The sequence below is a fragment of the Apodemus sylvaticus genome, chromosome 1 (genome assembly GCF_947179515.1).
Source record: "Apodemus sylvaticus chromosome 1, mApoSyl1.1, whole genome shotgun sequence".
NCBI classification, from domain to species: Eukaryota; Metazoa; Chordata; class Mammalia; order Rodentia; family Muridae; genus Apodemus; species Apodemus sylvaticus.
Genome location: NC_067472.1, coordinates 111,619,353 through 111,638,263, shown reverse-complemented (window position 1 = coordinate 111,638,263; position 18,911 = coordinate 111,619,353).

The following is an 18,911-nucleotide window of genomic DNA, read 5'->3' as shown; positions in this document are numbered from 1 at the left end:
AACCATGCATGTTATTGCTTTTAACACAAGTAATGGGCTTTATATTCAAATGGAAAGTGATTTGTTATTCCCATGTTATCTTGCAACTGATGTACCTGTGGGCATGATTTAGCAGATCAGTCAATATTATAGTTCCCAGAGTTGACATCTGGGTAATACTGATGATAATTTTTCTCCTTGGACATTATGGAAAACATCTCTCAGCACTATAAATGTTTGCCAGTAGGGATGAAGCTTTCAGTTCTGTTTCATCTTAATATTTCTATATTCCATGAATCCTTAGAAGTAGTCTTACCTTGAAGTTCTGGAGAATAATCACTAGCATTAATGATTCTGTGATGTTTGGGGAATTTTAGGACTTCTATGGAAAACAAACTTCTAGAGAGGTAACTCATTTTTGGCACTAGGATTTTTTCTTGTCAAGTTTAGGTAAATATTTGTCAATAGCTGTTCAAGAGGGTAATCCTGTAGTTTAGGCAGGAAGATTCAAAGATGCAAATTTCTTGAGTTATTACAGAATGTTGAAATGAAATTTTTAGAAGCTTACTTGGAGTCAACCATCCTCCTACCGTTAACATCTTGTATATGTTTTCTTAATTGTCTTCAATAAACACATTTACCCTCTCTGGAGGCATAGATATTTGATTATGTCTGCCTAGAATAAAACCTGCAAAAGATTAGAAAAGAGGTAAGAGAAAGTGACTTAGTGCTATAATAATAAATGCATAATGTTTTTAATGGTTTCTCTTTCCCTGGAAATATAATTGTGACTTAGTCTTTGCACAATGCCATAGGCAAGTTTCAGATGGAAAATTCAGAAAAACAGAAGTCTGTTTCATTGTACATTTGAAACCTATAATTAATTGCTGTATTACCTGTATTATCTGCATAAGATTGCTTTGGGTTCTTAGGGTACAAATGGCTTGACAACAAAATAATGGTTTACCTACTTTTGATAGTAGCACTTCAGTCTGATAGAATTTAAGAAGTTGTAGATAGTTATCACCTTTCTGTTTTAACCCATAAAGTTCCAATTGTCACTTGTGGATTGAGATTAGTCTCCTATGACACAGACTACAGTATTTGCTTCAGGTATGTGCTAGTGGCCCTAAGCAAGCCAATTAGAAAACACCATCACCACTTGCTGAGGTCTCAAGCTATAAGACCACTTGTAATTTTCCCTCTTGCTGTAAGATCTTGGATGTTCAAGATATATCTAAAACTATAATTGTTCTAAAATTCTTTTTTTAATTCAATAAATTCTTTATTTTCATTTCAAATGATTTCCCCTTTCCTGGCTCCCTGCTCCCCAAAAGTCCCATAAGCCCTCTTCATTCCCCCTGTTCCCCCATCCACCTCTTTGCACTTCCCTGTTCTGGTATTCCTTTACACTGCTACACTAAGCCGTTCCAGAATGAGAGACCACTCCTTCCTTCTTGGACATCATTTGATATGTTGATTATGTCTTGGGTATTCCAAGTCTAATGAGGTAAATTAACAGAAATGATTTTTTTAGACTTTAAAGTTATTTACTTGGATCTTCCCTTACTCCTCAGTGTGGTCATTTGTTTGCAACTATACTGTTTCACACACGCACACACACACACACACACACACACACACAGGCAGAAACACACACACACACACATAGAGAAACATACACAGAGAAACACACACACACTTGAGATTTCAAAATGTATCCAACTTTTTAATGAACGTGAAGTTGTATGAACACAGCCTTCCTTTTAATATGGGCTAAGTATACAGTTGTAAGGTGATCATGAACAGTGATCTATTTATCATCATGCGTGACAGAGATATGCATTAGAAAGCACTTAGGGTGGATCAGAGCCTTCTCAACACTTTATAAGCTTGTTTATTACTCCTAAGAGAGAATACTTATTAGTGGTTTTGCTTTTTATTTTAGGAACAAGGTGGCATAGGACTTGACCAATGGGAGATAACATTGATTACTAGGTGAGAATTTAAATGTCTGTCCAAATTTAAAGAAACTATTACATTATCCTATTATGTAAAACATTAATACAATTAATTTCCATGAACTAGTACTTGCATATTAAACAGAGAATAATTTTACATAAGTGGATAGTTACTGAGTATTTTGGAGAGTTGATCTCTAAGATATGATATTTTATTATTTTCCTAGAGTTGTAGTGGCCTAAAAAATATTGCTAGCATTTTTGCATTGTCCCTTTAGCATACTCACACACACACACACACACACACACACACACACACACACACACACACACATACATACACACACACACACACACACACAGAGAGAGAGAGAGAGAGAGAGAGAGAGAGAGAGAGGAGAGAGAGAGAAATGTCACTTTAGTTGTAATAGCCTAACACAGTCAACCTTGAAATAGGTGTTGAAAAGCCGTTCCATTCCACACTGCTTTCAGTATAGCATATGGATTTATAGTTATACTTTTCTATTACAATTAAAATCCATATAAATAGCGCCCTCTGAGTTTAGCTTTTTAACCTTCATATGTAGCAGGATGCTTTTAGCAGGATGAATACCTTGTAAATTTCATAAGATATGCGTAATTCTATTCATACCTAGGTAAAACTTCAGAATGTTTTTTTGATTATACATATGACATAAGTGAAATAAGCTTAGAAATTTAACACCTGTGCATGATATATACTAACTGATGCATCCCTTATAAATTTCAAGAACATAAAAGAACTAAAAAAAAAAAAGGGGGAAATCTTAAAGTGTTTGTTTTACATAATATGTATTCCCGGATTATCTCTGATATTACTTAAATGAAAATATTAAAAATTCTATAATGAACAATGCTTTCAAATTTGTTACATATATAATATTTTAAATATTAATTTCTGGCATATTGAAGCGTAAACAAGTGATTCTTCATTACTCAATTTAAAATTATTAATTTATTTCACACTTATAAAAATCGACATATATGGACTTATTTTGTTGAACAAAAATAATAAAAATACAAGCAAGGTTACTGCCTTCAAGCAATCATTGTAGAGAAGAATGTTTGATCACAGACATACACGCACAGATTTCCATCCAGAAAATGAAAGGCAAAACACACTAAGAGTTTGACTGTTTACAAAAATAAGGAGGAGATAGGCAAGCAATGTCAATGTACCATTAACCCTGATAAATAACATAAGAAAGAAAACTCTAATAAATTATTGAGATAATTATTTGCTATATTATTTGAAATGAGAATTTAAATAACATTGGATTTCAATATGATATAGAAAGCATAGAAACAAGTAAGTATTGACTTTGACTATAGCATTTTATGTTTATGTGTAAAAAGACTCATATAACTGTCCACACACATAGGGAAACATTTATATAATCATGTTTGGATTAAGACAAAGCACTTTAATGTTGCTTACTTTATTTATGCCATAATGACAAATTGATTTAAATTTTAAAATAATTGAAAGTATAAAAGAAGCAATTAAGCCTAAATATAAAATGTTTCATCTTAATTTTAATGCAAGGAAGTGGAAGGGTCCTGATCACATTGCAGTGAACACTGCTCTCTACTGCAATTGACTTCCTTAATTTGCGAACAGTCCTTTAAAAATGAAAGAAGTTTGTTACGTATAATTGTGGATTCATAAATTTTATAGTTATCATTTGCAAAGATATTTTATGAGTCTGAGTTGGATTGTGCTCTATTCTAGCAGCACATAGTCACTCATAGGTGTCCAGTATATAAGAGATGAGGACACTTTGAAGTTCATTGTCTCTCTCTTTCAGCTCTTCTAGCAAACAGAGGTAATAGTTCAAACTACAACAGTTTTTGACATGATCTATACTACTGTTTATGACTGAAAGTGAGACACTGTGCATCAGGATGTTCTTTGTTCATTCATTCATTTAAAATTTATGCTGAGGAATAACACTTTACATTCCAGGAGTGACCTAGAGTGCTCACCTGAAGTTAAACACAAAACTGGAAGTCCCGTGGAGTATAATTCAAAATCATTATTTTATGGTTTCTTAAGAAGTTTTTCTTAGGAAGAAAATCCCCTAAAAAAGAAACAAAAGCCTCTTGGAGGCTGCAACATTAAGCAAAAGATAATAATATAATAATAAGATAATACAGGAATATAGTAAGATAAGAAAGGACATATACAATCCAGTGTCACTAAGTAGTTGGGTGTTGAAGCAAAAGACCAAAGTGAATCTTATTTATTTTAATTAATTAGGAAAGCTAATGTCTTAAAATAGGAGTGTTATTCATGCACTGGTCTATACATGCATCCTTTGAAGGCCACAATATATCCATCCATACAGCAGCTTATATGTTTAAAAATTTTATATGTTTAAAAACTCCAATACAAGGAGGGAAACTACACCCTGGAAAAAGCAAGATAGTTACCTTCCTTCATCAAACCCAAAAGAAGATAACCACTCAAATATAAAAAGAACATCAAAAATGACAGGAAGAAATAATCACTATTCCTTAATATCTCTTAACATCAATGGGCTCAATTCCCCAATAAAAAGACATAGACTAACAGACTGGATAAGGAAACAGGACCCTACAATTTGCTGCATACAGGAGACACACCTCAGTGTCAAAGACAAAGACTACCTTAGAGTAAAAGGTTGGAAGACAATCTTACAAGCCAATGGTCACAGGAAACAAGCAGGAGTAGCCATTCTAATATCAGATAAAATTGACTTTCAACCTAAAGTCATCAAAAGAGACACAGAAGGACACTTCTTGCTGGTCAAAGGAAAAATCCACCAAGAAGAACTTTCAATTCTGAATATCTATGCGCCAAATGCAAGGGCACCCTCATTCATAAAAGAAACTTTACTAAAGCTCAAAGCACACATTGCACCTAACACAATAATTGTGGGGGACTTCAACACTCCACTCTCCTCAATGGACCGATCGGGAAAACAGAAACTGAACAGGGACACAGTAAAACTAATTGAAGCTTTGGACCAATTGGATTTGACTGATATTTATAGAACATTTCACCCTAAAGCAAAAGAATATACCTTTTTCTCAGCACCTCATGGTACCTTCTCCAAAATCGACCATATAATTGGTCACAAGGCAGACCTCAACAAATATAAGATTATCGAACTAATCCCATGCCTCCTATCAGATCACTATGGTGTAAGAGTGGTTTTCAATAGCAACAAAAACAACAGAAAGCCCACATACACATGGAGGCTGAATAATACTCTACTCAATGACACCTTGGCCAAAAAAGAAATAAAGAAAGAAATCAGAGACTTTTTAGAATTTAATGAAAATGAAGGCATAACATACCCAAATCTTTGGGACACAATGAAAGCAGTGCTAAGAGGAAAACTCATAGCCTTGAGTGCCTCCAAAAAGAAAATGGAGAGAGCATACACTAGCAGCTTAACGGCACACCTGAAAGTCCTGAAACAAAAAGAAGCCAATTCACCCAGGAGGAGTAGAAGACAGGAAATCATCAAACTCAGGGCTGAAATCAATCAATTGGAAACAAAGAGAACCGTACAAAGAATCAACGAATCCAGGAGCTGGTTCTTTGAAAAAATCAACAAGATAGATAAACCCTTAGCCAGACTGACCAAAGGGCACAGAGAAAGTATCCAAATTAACAAACTTAGAAATGAAAAGGGAGATATAACAACGGAAACTGAGGAAATCCAAAAAAATCATCAGATCCTACTACAAGAGCCTATACTCAACACAACTGGAGAATCTGGAGGAAATGGACAATTTCCTTGACAGATACCAAATACCAAAATTAAATCAGGACCAAATAGATCACCTAAACAGTCCCATAATGCCTAAAGAAATAGAAGGAGTTATAGAAAGTCTTCCAACCAAAAAAAGCACAGGACCAGATGGTTTCAGTACAGAATTTTATCAGACCTTCAATGAAGACATAACACCAATACTCTTCACACTATTCCACAATATAAAAACAGAAGGAACACTACCCAATTCCTTCTATGAAGCCACAATTACGCTGATACCAAAACCACACAAAGATCCAACAAAGAAAGAGAACTTCAGACCAATTTCCCTTATGAACATCGATGCAAAAATACTCAATAAAATTCTTGCCAACCGAATCCAAGAACACATCACAACGATCATCCACCATGATCAAGTAGGCTTTATCCCAGGAATGCAGGGTTGGTTCAATATACGGAAATCCATCAATGCAATCCACTACATAAACAAACTCAAAGAACAAAACCACATGGTCATTTCATTGGATGCTGAAAAAGCATTTGACAAAATTCAGCATCCTTTCATGCTTAAAGTCTTGGAAAGAACAGGAATTCAAGGCCCATACCTAAACATAGTAAAAGAAATATACAGCAAACAGGTAGCCAGCATTAAACTATAAAAAATATATCGAATAAAAAAAAGAAGCAAAAAAATTTTTATTGTTAAAATGGTTTCTTTGGGTATTTCAATTAAATGAGGTTTTAAAGAGGTTTTAAGAAAATTTTAGTCTTCTAAAATTTTATAATATGATTATTCATAAAGAAATATTAAAGTACCTATTTTAGAATCTTTGAGTTACATAATTTTAGAAATAATAGAAAAATATTCTAGATTTTTAAGATATTCCACTTTACCAACACTGTGCATTCTGTTTTAGGTGAATATTTCCACTTTACCAACAGTGTGCATTCTGTATTAGGTGAATATTTGTAAACTTACAAAATTTCTAATTGTTTTCAAGTTTTACCTTCCACAATATCTTAGATAAAATCATTGAAAATGTCCTGACAACATATCTCCAATGAAGGATTGAAGTTTGAATAAGTTAAGGATTTTCTCCAACTTAATAGAGCCAAAAATTGGCAAGGTCAGGATCTGATCTGTATCTCCAATTTATACAATTCTCACCTGCCAGCTACCTGTAAGAATTTACAACTCAATGTAGTAGAAGACTATTCAATTCAAGCTTCTTGTGTTATTATACATTTTATAGTCAGAGTACCTTGGAAACCTAGATGACACTGATATTAACTCTAGATGAGGGTTTGAGGGTGTGAAAACGACCCAATGAAAGAATGACATTACAGTTAAGTATTGATGGATTGGGAAAGTAGGGAGAAGTGCAGTATATTCTGCACAAATGAGTTTTGCAATTAAAACCCATTTGTTCTTCCATCTTGGGAGACTCCAGGTATGTGTTTTCAGGACTCCAGCACTGGGCAGTCTCAACGAAGCTTCCATGTACCACTCAAGTCAGTGTTTATTGGTCAGAGTAGCTTATAAAAAGTTCTCCTTACTGCTGTGCTCTATAAGGATACCCTAGTACTGTGCTACATGGAGAAACTTTACTGTTGTGGTCCATGGAAACTTGCTCCATGGAAATACTCTAGTGTTATTAGGGAGTTATTCTAGTGCTTTGATCCATAGAGTTACTTTAGTGTTGTGCTGCATGGAGATACAATTACCCTCTATTGTTATTTGATCTTGTGCTGAACTTTCCCTTTTTGTCATAATACCCCTGAGTTCCTTCTAAATACCACTCACTTCAGAGGGTGATCTCTGATTTATTTTTATACATATTTACATATTATCTATCCCGATTTCAAAGATACAGAAGAAAGGAATGCTGCATGACATCAGCATTCTTGTTAATGTTTAGGAAGTTAAAGTAGCAACCAAACTAATGGCATGCAGAAAAGTTCATAATCCCTCCAGGATTTTATATTCACATACTGGTGTCATTAATGGGAGCTAATTTATCACCATTACCTTATTCCACTTTCACAGTCAAGTTTACTGACATATTTTTCAAACCTGTACACACAAGACATTCAGGAGCAGCAAATATACGTCTGAATTAAAGGTTAAAAACACTTGTGCATATACACAAATTTTTATCCTGAAACATGTCATGAGGTTTTCTTTGATTGGATAAAGATTTCATGACTGTAGTCTTTTGTGAATGTAATGATTCAGTTGATAAAATTTCTTTTTGTGTTGCCCATGTTTTATTTAGCATATATGTATATTACTTTCAGGATATTTCTACACTTGTATCTATTTTTGCAATTTGTTATAAGGAAATAAGTAAGAACATTTGTACAACATATCTCTGTATTTTGAAGAATCCATGGAAATTCCATTTTCAATATTCAAAAGAATACAATTCTTTTTCTTGGTTTTGTTTATTCCAAAAGTCTTGTTATTTCAAAGTTGTTTGCCAATGGTTGAGTAATAGTGAATGATTTATTGTTGTTTGTCCACTAAGATTCTGACTGCATGGCTTGAAGGGAAAATTATTTGCAAAATGTGAAAAATGAATTAACTTTTATGTAAAGATACAAATGCATACATTTAAGTAGTTTATTATGTAAATTTCAAATACATGTATATAACGGATAATGTTTATATAAGGCAAAACAGACCTATGGAATCAAGTTTTTATCTGTTCCTTTTGGATAAATTAAACAAACAAAAAATCCTTGTCTTGAGCCTCAGGGTCTCTATAGTACATTTTTAATGATTTATTTACTTTTATTTTAAGTGTATTGTGGTTACCTCCACTTATGTCTTTGTAAGGGTGTAGGAGTCCCTTGAACTAGAATTGAAAACTGCTTGTTAGCAGCCATATGGGTTCTCAAAATTGAATCAGAATCCTCTGCAAGAGTAGCCAATGCTCTTAACTACTGAAGCACCACTCCATAAACAGCAGTACATGACTTTTATCTGAAGCCACCATACTCCAAATTTACCAAAACTTAGCACATTGAACAAAACATAGATAGGTTGACACAGATAAATTCATTTTTCCTCAGTATGAATAAATACCTATAGCTCTGGAACAAATTAATAATTTTAGCTTTAATTTTTAAAGAATTATTTATTTACATTATTATACATGGGTATGTTTTGTATATGTGCAAGTGCACATGTGGAGGCCAGAATAACTTGTTCAAGAGTCTGTTCTTCAACTTAAGCTGCATCTTTCTTTCTACTGTGCTGTATAACTGTCTAGAGAGTGTATGAATTTCCAGATAAGTCTCCTGTTTCTACCTCTAATCTCAGCATTATAGTGTTGGCATTACACATGAGTAGAATTGGGGGATTTAAACTAACATTGTTAGGGTGTCTGCCAAGTCCCTTACCCCAGACTTGGAGCATGTCACCAGCTCCAGGATGTTTCACTTTTTATTTTTAATAAAGTTCATATTCTCATATTAATTGGGTAATGTACTTCCTCTCAAAGAGATGTACTCAGGAACAGTCATGTATAGGTGGATGAGATGCCTGAGTGTTCAAAGGAAGAATCTGGAATAATCTCAGCTTTGAGTTAATGAGAAAACATGTAAGCGCTGGATCAAAGCATGCCTTATACCAACATAACTGCTTATTTTTGCAATCAAGGAGTAAAGCCTTAGAATGTCATATTACCTTTCTTGAGGCTCAGTTTACTTGTACACAAAATGAGAAAAGTAAAACTGCAAAATGATTGGGTGAGAAAGTTGCAACCACTGCTTTACATCAACAATATTTTTGTGTCATCAAAACTTGATCAGCATCTCAGTATCTTTGCAATATTGGCTCTTGCTTTATAAACTTTAGCAAGAAATCAACTTTAGACAGTTCTATTGTACTTTATTGGATTGATTCATTCTTATTCATTTTCCTCTCTTTTTGCATTCAGTATTTGTTTTTATATCTTCCTCCTTTCTAGCTCACACCATCTTGATTCCACAGCAACAGTGAGAGGTCACTCCTACATAACTTTAATTATGGTAGGAATAATACAGAAAAAAAGCATATAATGGAATGTCTTGTAGATAACAGCCATGGATCTCATGGATTGCCTGCATTAAACCATTCTATCTCTTTTACTATTCTGTGAGACAACCATTTATATTATCTCAGTTTTATAGATACCAAACACAGGTGCCAAAAAATCAAATGACTTACCCAAAATCTATTCTGATTGAAAAATTCATTAATCTTATTACTATTCATTAAAAAAAATTCATTAACCTTTTTACTATTGGAGTAAGTGAAAGCTGGCATTGAAAGTTCATTAACAGAACACTTTAATTATAACCTTTCTGAACTGTAGTTTCTTCCTTAATGATAGCATCAAATGAAACTACAACTAAAGTTCTGTGAATCACAAGATGTACAGATATAGTGCACAGCATGCTGGTAGGTTTCACTAAGTGCTTAAAAACACCTTTGTTGTCATAATTACATGTAACACCACCAATTTTAGTATTTGCCTATCTCCTGCTCAGTCAACTTCTTCTCAGATGGTTTTCTCTATAATTTTCAGATTCTGGTTTGTGTCATTCCCATTATGAATTGCTTCTTTTTAATAACATTTCCACAAGTGGAGATTTGATTACGTTCAAGTCCCTGATTTTCTTAGGTATGATGCTTTGCCCAATCACTCACTCACTATCCTTTTAATGTCTTCTGAATGCTAACCTTTCATGTCCTTAAGACATGTTGCAGATAACATTTTGGAATAGAGACAGGAAGGCAACTGTCTTGAATAGAGACTTCCAAAGCTGTCTGCTATTGCTGTTGATTTATTCTGGCTTTCTCATTTTAAAATGTGAGTTATCCCTGGGAAATTGAGATAAGCCACCATGAACTTTATTTGATCCTTTAAAAAAAATGTGGTGTTTGGAGAAGAGAGTCACTGCGGAGATTCAAACCTCTCTGGCAGGCAGAGAGAAAATGAAAGTGATTTGTAAATGCTAAAACATCTATTTGGGGTAAAGGTAGCAAGAGATTCAATGAAGGTCATTTGGGGGACCATTTCTGTTTGTCTTCATGAACATTTCAGAGAAAGACATAAATGGGGTATTAATCACATGCTTTGTAGACACTAAATTGGAATAGACAACAAACAGAAGAAAAGGTGGAGAGAAGGCCATGAATGATGGGATTTGAACCACAAAAGGGAGACATATTAAGCTTAATCTAACTGGAAGCTCAGGGATGTTGGATATCATTACTTAGGAACACAAAATATAAAACATAATTTTCTCTGCTGTTTCTGCTCCTTAGTTATTTTATCTTCATTTCCTTCCAGTTGTTTTTACTGAGGCATTGTCCAGGTTAGGGCAAAGGCACTGGTGACAGATCATTTTCCATTTTATTATTTTGGTTTTGTTGTTGTTGAGGTTCTTTGGTGTGAGTGTGTGTGTGTGTGTGTGTGTGTGTGATGATTATATTTACATAGTTTCTAGCATCTCTGGGGTGAGACTGGGTATATGTGATCATGATAAACAACTGAGTATGTTCCTGATGAGCCTTTATTTTATAATAAGTTACTGTCATGATGAAGTTCCTTTACTATGCATTCAATGATCTAGTCCAAGTATATCCATCAATAGGCTGACTTTTCTCAAAGACTCCATCAGCTAGCATCAAAGATTAAAGTAAATAAATATCTTTCAGAGTATAAGTGACTAAAATATACCTGTTCATGCTAAATATGTATGGTAATGCAAGGTAGTACAGAGGAAAGAGTATAAAATTTTTACCAATGCCTCTAATCTCAGCTGTAATTTATTCCCTAAGATCTGTCCTTATTATACCCATGTCTACCTCATCTCCTTTTTCTGATGTAACATTTGTTCCTCGTATTTCTTCTTTTTCTCCCAATGTGATTTAACCTTCCTCTCTAACACAGATAATTAACTCATTATAAAAATATCAATTACATGCCAGATGCTGGAAAGAACCCAGGTATCCCTCAACAGAAGAGTGGAAGCAAAAAATGTGGTATATCTACACAATGGAGTACTATTCAGCCATTAGACACAATGAATTCATGAAATTCTTAGGCAAATGGATGGAGCTAGAGAACATCATACTAAGTGAGGTAACCCAGACTCAAAAGGTGAATCATGGTATGCACTCACTGATAAGTGGATATTAACCTAGAAAACTGGAATACCCAAAACATAATCCACACATCAAATGAGGTACAAGAAGAAAGGAAGAGTGGCCCCTTGTTCTGGAAAGACTCAGTGAAGCAGTATTCAGCAAAACCAGAACGGGGAAGTGGGAAGGGGTGGGTGGGAGGACAGGGGGAGAAAAGGGGGCTTGCGGGACTTTCGGGGAGTGGGGGGCTAGAAAAGGGAAAATCATTTGAAATGTAAATAAAAAATATATCGAATAAAAAAATATATCAATTATATAATTAGCATCTGTCACATTGTTGTAAAAAAGTACACAGAAAATGTACTTTATAGAAGTGTTTATTTTGGTTACAGCTTCAGCAATTAGTTTACAAAGGCAGGGACAGCTTGGTAACAGCTAGAAAGAGAAGAGGCTGAGAGGTCACAGTTTCACATGGAAGCAGAGAGATAAAACTGGAAGTATGTCCAAGTTACAAACTCTCAAAGCCTCCCTTAGTGATGTATTTCTGGAATCAAGGCATTACCTTCTAATGGTTCCATATCATCCCTCAATCAATGCCATATATTGGGGACCAAGTATTCAAATATCCCACACACACAAATCCACGGGGAAGATTTCTTTTCGATCCACCAAAATTCCTAACAATTTACAAAGTTGATCAAATTCTAATTATGCACTCTATAGGCCTTCAAATTTGTTCTTCAGATAAACTGATTCATCATTGAGAATTACTTGAAATTACTTCCCTCATTTCCAAATTTAAAAGGTAGAATTTTTGTTTTCCCACATTAGAGTCTTTTCTCCAGGCTTGGTCCAATCAATTCATAACAATGACCCAGACCACTAGCCTATACAGACTCACATGGATAACAGTTTAAAGATAAGAATGAGGAAGAGTGTTACAGAAAGAATTCTAAGCATATGTGGGCATATGTCCTATACAAACATCTCATAGACTAGGCAGCACTTATTTCTCCTATAATCCCAGTTCTGCTGTACATCCTGATGCTTATTTTCTTGTGTGCTGAAACCTCAGAATCACCCTCTGAATTCTCTAAATGAGAGAAATCATGGACCTTTGCAGGTTTTAGAGACTAAGCCCAGAGAAGCTAAACAACGTTTGCTTATTCCATCCTCTAGATTAAGGTCATATGAGTATGTTGAGGACTTTGATGAGAAGAAAATTGATGTCAAGACTGGTAATTTTTGTCCTGTTTATTTTTTTCTACTAAGAATCTACAATGTATACCCAATGAATACCATACTTCCAATTTCAAACTCAAATTGGCCAAATGCAGTTGAAGTTATCTCCTTATGTGTACATATACATACACAACCACGAAATCTGAAAACAAGCTTTATATTGATGTTCTTTGACTGTGTCCATTCACCACTAGTGTCTGTTCAAAAAGTGTGCTTGTAAACATGACTTATCTCTTCCTTCTCATCCAGGTTGATTTTAGTAAGTTGGATTTGGGTATTTGTTTATTTGCTTGTTTTATTTAGACTAATTTGAGGTGAGAAATGTGACATATTTTCAGGGTGTAATGTAACATTAAATAAGTCAAAAGGCAATTGTTTAAAAAGTTTCTGAGTTACAAACATTGCCATAATTATCTCATCATGTGATAAAAATGTACTGGGAGCAAGGCAGTGTTTTAAAATCTGATAGGTATGAGCAGAAGACCATGGCTTTATTTTATGTTTCTACTCTTATCCATGGAAGACATGCAGGCACTGAATAAACCCGCTCTAAAGAATAAATAAATAATATAAACAATAAGCAGACTACAGTTAATATTGTGTAAAGAATTAAAATAAGGAGACAATCAAGAATTGATAAAGTTATTACACTAATTTGGAGCGATAAACTAAAAACAAAATATACCTGGAAATCCTAACAATTATAGGGAGAGCATTTCACAGGGGCTACATCCAAGAATTCTTTAGTGAAGTCTCTTTATTACTTAAAACAAATAGAAGATACACAACTCATGATTACTCTTCTTTTGAAACAATGCCTCTACCTCTTGTTTATTGGCTAATTAGGTCTAACCCTACAGATTAAACATGGTTATGTGTACAGCTATGGGATTCTTCACTAGCTACCAATTTAGAGGAGGCTGCTCCCATTTCCCAAAATGTTTCAGCAGATGAAGCTAATCAGGGACGTGTTCCTCAGGATGCACATCCCATGTCCCTCAGGGAATTTTCAGTGATTCCCCCAAAGAAAACTTTGAAGCATATTCTTACAATAGTGGAGGCTAAAGAGAATTGAAATAACTTAAGAAGGCTAGGTTTCTTCAATAAAGCTCTTCTTGCATTCCATTCACATTTGCTTCTCAAGTCTTCTGTTTTTCAGAGGTCATTCAATGGAATGCAGAAAATTCGATCTAAAGGGGAAAATGGGGAAACATGGTTTACTTGTATCTTCTTGTTACGTACATTTTTGGTCAGTGATATCTGAGATTGGTTTCCTGTATACTGATTAGCTGACAGGATGCCTCCCATAGTTTATAAATATTTGAGACCTTTATAGAATTCTCTGGGAATGCTGGAAAAACAGCACCTGCCTAATATTTATGAACTCAGAAAGTCCTTACAATATGCAGTAATTGCATAAAAACTATAAATTCAACATTTCATTTGACCACTTCTGATGCTCACAATTTTGAGTTTCTAAGAAAGAAGCAGAACATACCTCTTTGATCTACATTCCTTGTCTTTACAAAGGAATTACCCATCACAACACGACCATCTGCTTACCACAAGGAGACAATAAATTTATTGTATAAAATTTTTCCCCAAATTGTCTTAGATCTAAAAGGCTGAGAATACTTATTGCTAGCCTTGTGGCAGTCTCTATTTATCATATTTAAATATGTGAAACTGTGTTAAAATGATATATACGCTACTTGTATATAGAACACAAAATTACTTTGTCTTCATTTTGTAACCAATTAATGTTTTGAAAATAAGTTTGTACAAATTTATTTCCCAATAGTAAGTTTTCAGAAATTTCAAGAATATTACAAAGAGCTTAAGACACTGTTTCTACTGTTAAGTAGTTATGAAGAAAGACATATAATGTGAACATAAATAATAAATATGTAGACATAAAAAATATATGTGTGGCTTAATATGAAAAGACATGATTTTCTGTAGTTAAACATCATCTGAACTCTCTGTTGTATAAATAGTACCTTTGGAGTCATTAGTCATTAACTGCATGTTTAGTTTCTTCATAAGTCTTAAGAGTTATGGATGTTGATCATTAAAATGATATAGATTTTATAATGAGCATTGCCTTTATAACTATTTAAATGTGTTTAAACCTGTGTAAAATGCCTTATTTTGTTAGTGCTCTTTCTTGACCTTGTGTCTCTGATGGAATCTAATGAATTTTAATAAAACATAGGGTGATAAAATTACTGAATTTATGGGCTCAGCTGCCATCCACTTCCACTCTTCTGAGGCCTTATTAACCTGTAAGTGTATATTCTGCCCATTTGTTATGGCAGATACCAAATGAGTCAATAGTGCATCAATAATTCAACGGATAATTCAGCAGCATAAGTGTATTTTATCACATTAATGTTTTCAGCTTTTTTGGTCTAGAGCCCATCTATTACAATAAAATTTTACATTTATGTAAAATGGCTTTATTTTTTATACAAAGCTTAGTAATTATTATCACCTATTTTTGAAATCATAAAAATACAGAGGAAAGAAGACAATGAAGAATAAATTTCCAAAACATGGCTGATTAAAAAAGAAGAAAAATAAAGCTTTTATATTTTTATGTAACTTAGATACTTCTCTGTTTAAAACTTTTGCCAGGCAGTGTTTAGTTTGGAGTTACTTTGGCCACAGTGATAACCCTAACAGTCAGTCCAGAGCAAATGTGTAATAGTTATCAAATGCATTTATAAATATAGGTGAGAGGTGTGTGACTTTAAAACACTTTTATATCTCTTATCTCTTTGTGCTAAACAGATGGTCCTGGTGTGATGGGTCATTCCTATTTAAAGATGAGGTGCGTCAATCAAACAGATATAGTCTGCGTTATTTCCCAAATTACAAATCATTCAACAGGAAAGCCAAAGTGTGTGGTCTTCCTGCATTGTATAATTTGTGCCTCCTCCTCTTTGTACCTTGTCCAAGTTTGCATTCTGTCCAGTTTCAAGCTGACTCTATTTATAGATCACATTTTCCCTTAGCCTTCCTACAACTGTTGGATGCAGGTACTTTGTGAGTTCATGAGAATATTCCTATGCTATGGAAGAAAATTTAATTATTGCTGCTTTCCCTAAACTACTTAGTTCTTTATCAACTTTGTCATTGTACCATAGCCTCATTACTCTTTATTCTTTTGGAAAAAAAACAGCCCTGTCTTTGGTTGAATATCTTACTTCAAATCTTTCTTTGATTAGGTTATGGAGTTTGACATTGATTACTACTTCATTAGCTTTGCATTTATATCCACTTTGTATCTTAGTTTCTCTTGCATATTCCATCTACAGAAAACATTCTGAATTTCAAAGTAGTAGTTTTGACATAAGTTTCCCACAAAAGACATGGCATTTAGACCAAATTGCCAAACTGTGTACCGCAGTTAATTTGTAAATCTAAAATATTTGGAAAAATATATATTTAAAAAACTAGAACTTGAGATGGGAATATCATAATGAAGGCAAAAAAGAATTAATATGAATAAAATTCATATCAACTTTTAAAGTTCAGACTTCTTTTTGGTTTTTGTATGCAAAAAATTCATTATTCACCTTGAGTATCCTTTTGATATGCCCAGTCAATGAGAGCCCATCATTGTATGACAGATCCTATGTTTGAGACATGGTATGAAAAGGACAAAATGGCAACCATCAAATTGGGAAAGGATATTCACCAACCCTACATCGGATAGAGGGCTAATATCCAATATATACAAAGAACTCAAGAAGTTAGACCCCAGGGAACCAAATAACCCTATTTAAAAAAAAAAGGAGTACAGATCTAAACAAAGAATTTCCACCTGAAGAAATTCGGATGGCCGAGAGGCACCTTAAGAAGTGCTCAACATCATTAGTCATTAGGGAAATGCAAATCAAAACAACCCTGAGATTTCACCTTACACCAGTCAGAATGGCTAAAGTAAAAACTCAGGAGACAGCAGGTATTGGCAAGGATGTGGAGAAAGAGGAACACTCCTCCACTGCTGGTGGGGCTGTAAGATGGTACAACCACTTTGGAAATCAGTCTGGCGGTTCCTCAGAAAACTGGACATGACACTTCTGGAGGACCCTGCCATACCTCTCCTGGGCATATACCCAAAGGATTCCCCGGCATGCAATAAAGACACATGCTCCATTATGTTCATAGCATCCTTATTTATAATAGCCAGAAGCTGGAAAGAACCCAGATGTCCCTCAAAGGAGGAATGGATACAGAAACTGTGGTATATTTACACACTGGAATACTACTCAGCAATTAGAAACAATGAATTCACAAAATTTTTAGGCAAATGGTTTGATCTGGAAAATATCATCCTAAGTGAGGTAACCCAATCACAAAAGAATACACATGGAATGCAATCTCTGATAAGTGGATATTAATTAGCCCAGAAGCCCTGAATACCCAAGGCACAAATCGCATAACAAATGACTCCCATGAAGAAGTATGGAGAGGGTCCTGATCCTGGAAAGGATTGATCTAGCATTGGAGGGGAATATAAGGACAGAGAAAAAGGAGGGAGGTGACTGGAGAAGGGATGGAGAGAAGAAGGTTTATGGGACATATGGGGAGGGGGGATCTGGGAAAGGGGAAATCATTTGGAACGTAAACAAAGAATATAGAAAATAAAAATATTAAAAAAAAGAAAAAAAAGAAAACTACCCCTTACCTTGAGAACTAACAAGCTACCAATTTATGACTGAATGCATATGGCACTAATCAAACATAAATTTCAAGGACAAAATGTATTTCCTCTTTGCTTATTTTTATTGCAAAAAAAACCCTTTTGATACAAAGATAATTTATGCCCAACACTACAAGCAACATAATTTTTTTTAATTTTACTTAGTCTTTATTTACAGCTCAGCTTTTATCCCTCTTGCAGTCCACCCTCTGACTATTCCACATCTCATACCCCCTGTCTCCAAGAGGATGTCTTCACCCTCCCATGTCCCACCTCACCAAACCTCCCCTCTCCTGGGGCCTCCAGTCTCTTGAGGTTTAGGCATCTCTTTCTTGACTCAGTTAGGGAAGACATGGTTATTTTATTATTGCTTCTCAGAACTTCCTTTCTCTTAACTTTATCTTCTTTTTTATGTTTGTTTATGTTAATGAATGTATTTTTTAATTCTTTTGAGTTTTTGAGTTCAGCTTTATGATATATCTACAGCTAACTGGAACTCACTCTCTAGACATGATGGTTTTCAATTCCCAACTCTCCTGCCTCACCCTCCCAAGTGGTAAAGAATAGAGGTAAGAGCCATTACACTTCACTCATCTTGTATATTTCAACTCAATGTATAAGCAATAAGTAATCAATACTGCTTATTTATTTCCTACCCAATAGTCTGATTTCATTATCTCTTAATTTTAAGTGTACCAGTTTTACAAAATGCAAATACATTATTTATTGAAAAGAAGTGGTATGGAAACTTGATAAATGTATTCAGGAAGATAATGTTGATATGCATATATACTTATGCCTAATATATATTTTGAGGGTTCTAAATAGAATAGATATGACATTTTACATATAGAAGTACACAGTGATTTTAAAATATATAAATTATGCAAGAGCTATAAATAAACAAGAAGGATTAGAATTTGACTGTTTTAATATAGACCTACTAGATCTTGAGAGATGTTAGTATAGATTTGAAGAATAAATCTAGAGGGACATAGTTATCGTACATCAAAGTTATTTTAAATGTTTTCACAGTGTTTATCAGCAAATTTAAAATTATTCCCTTATGGGTTTTA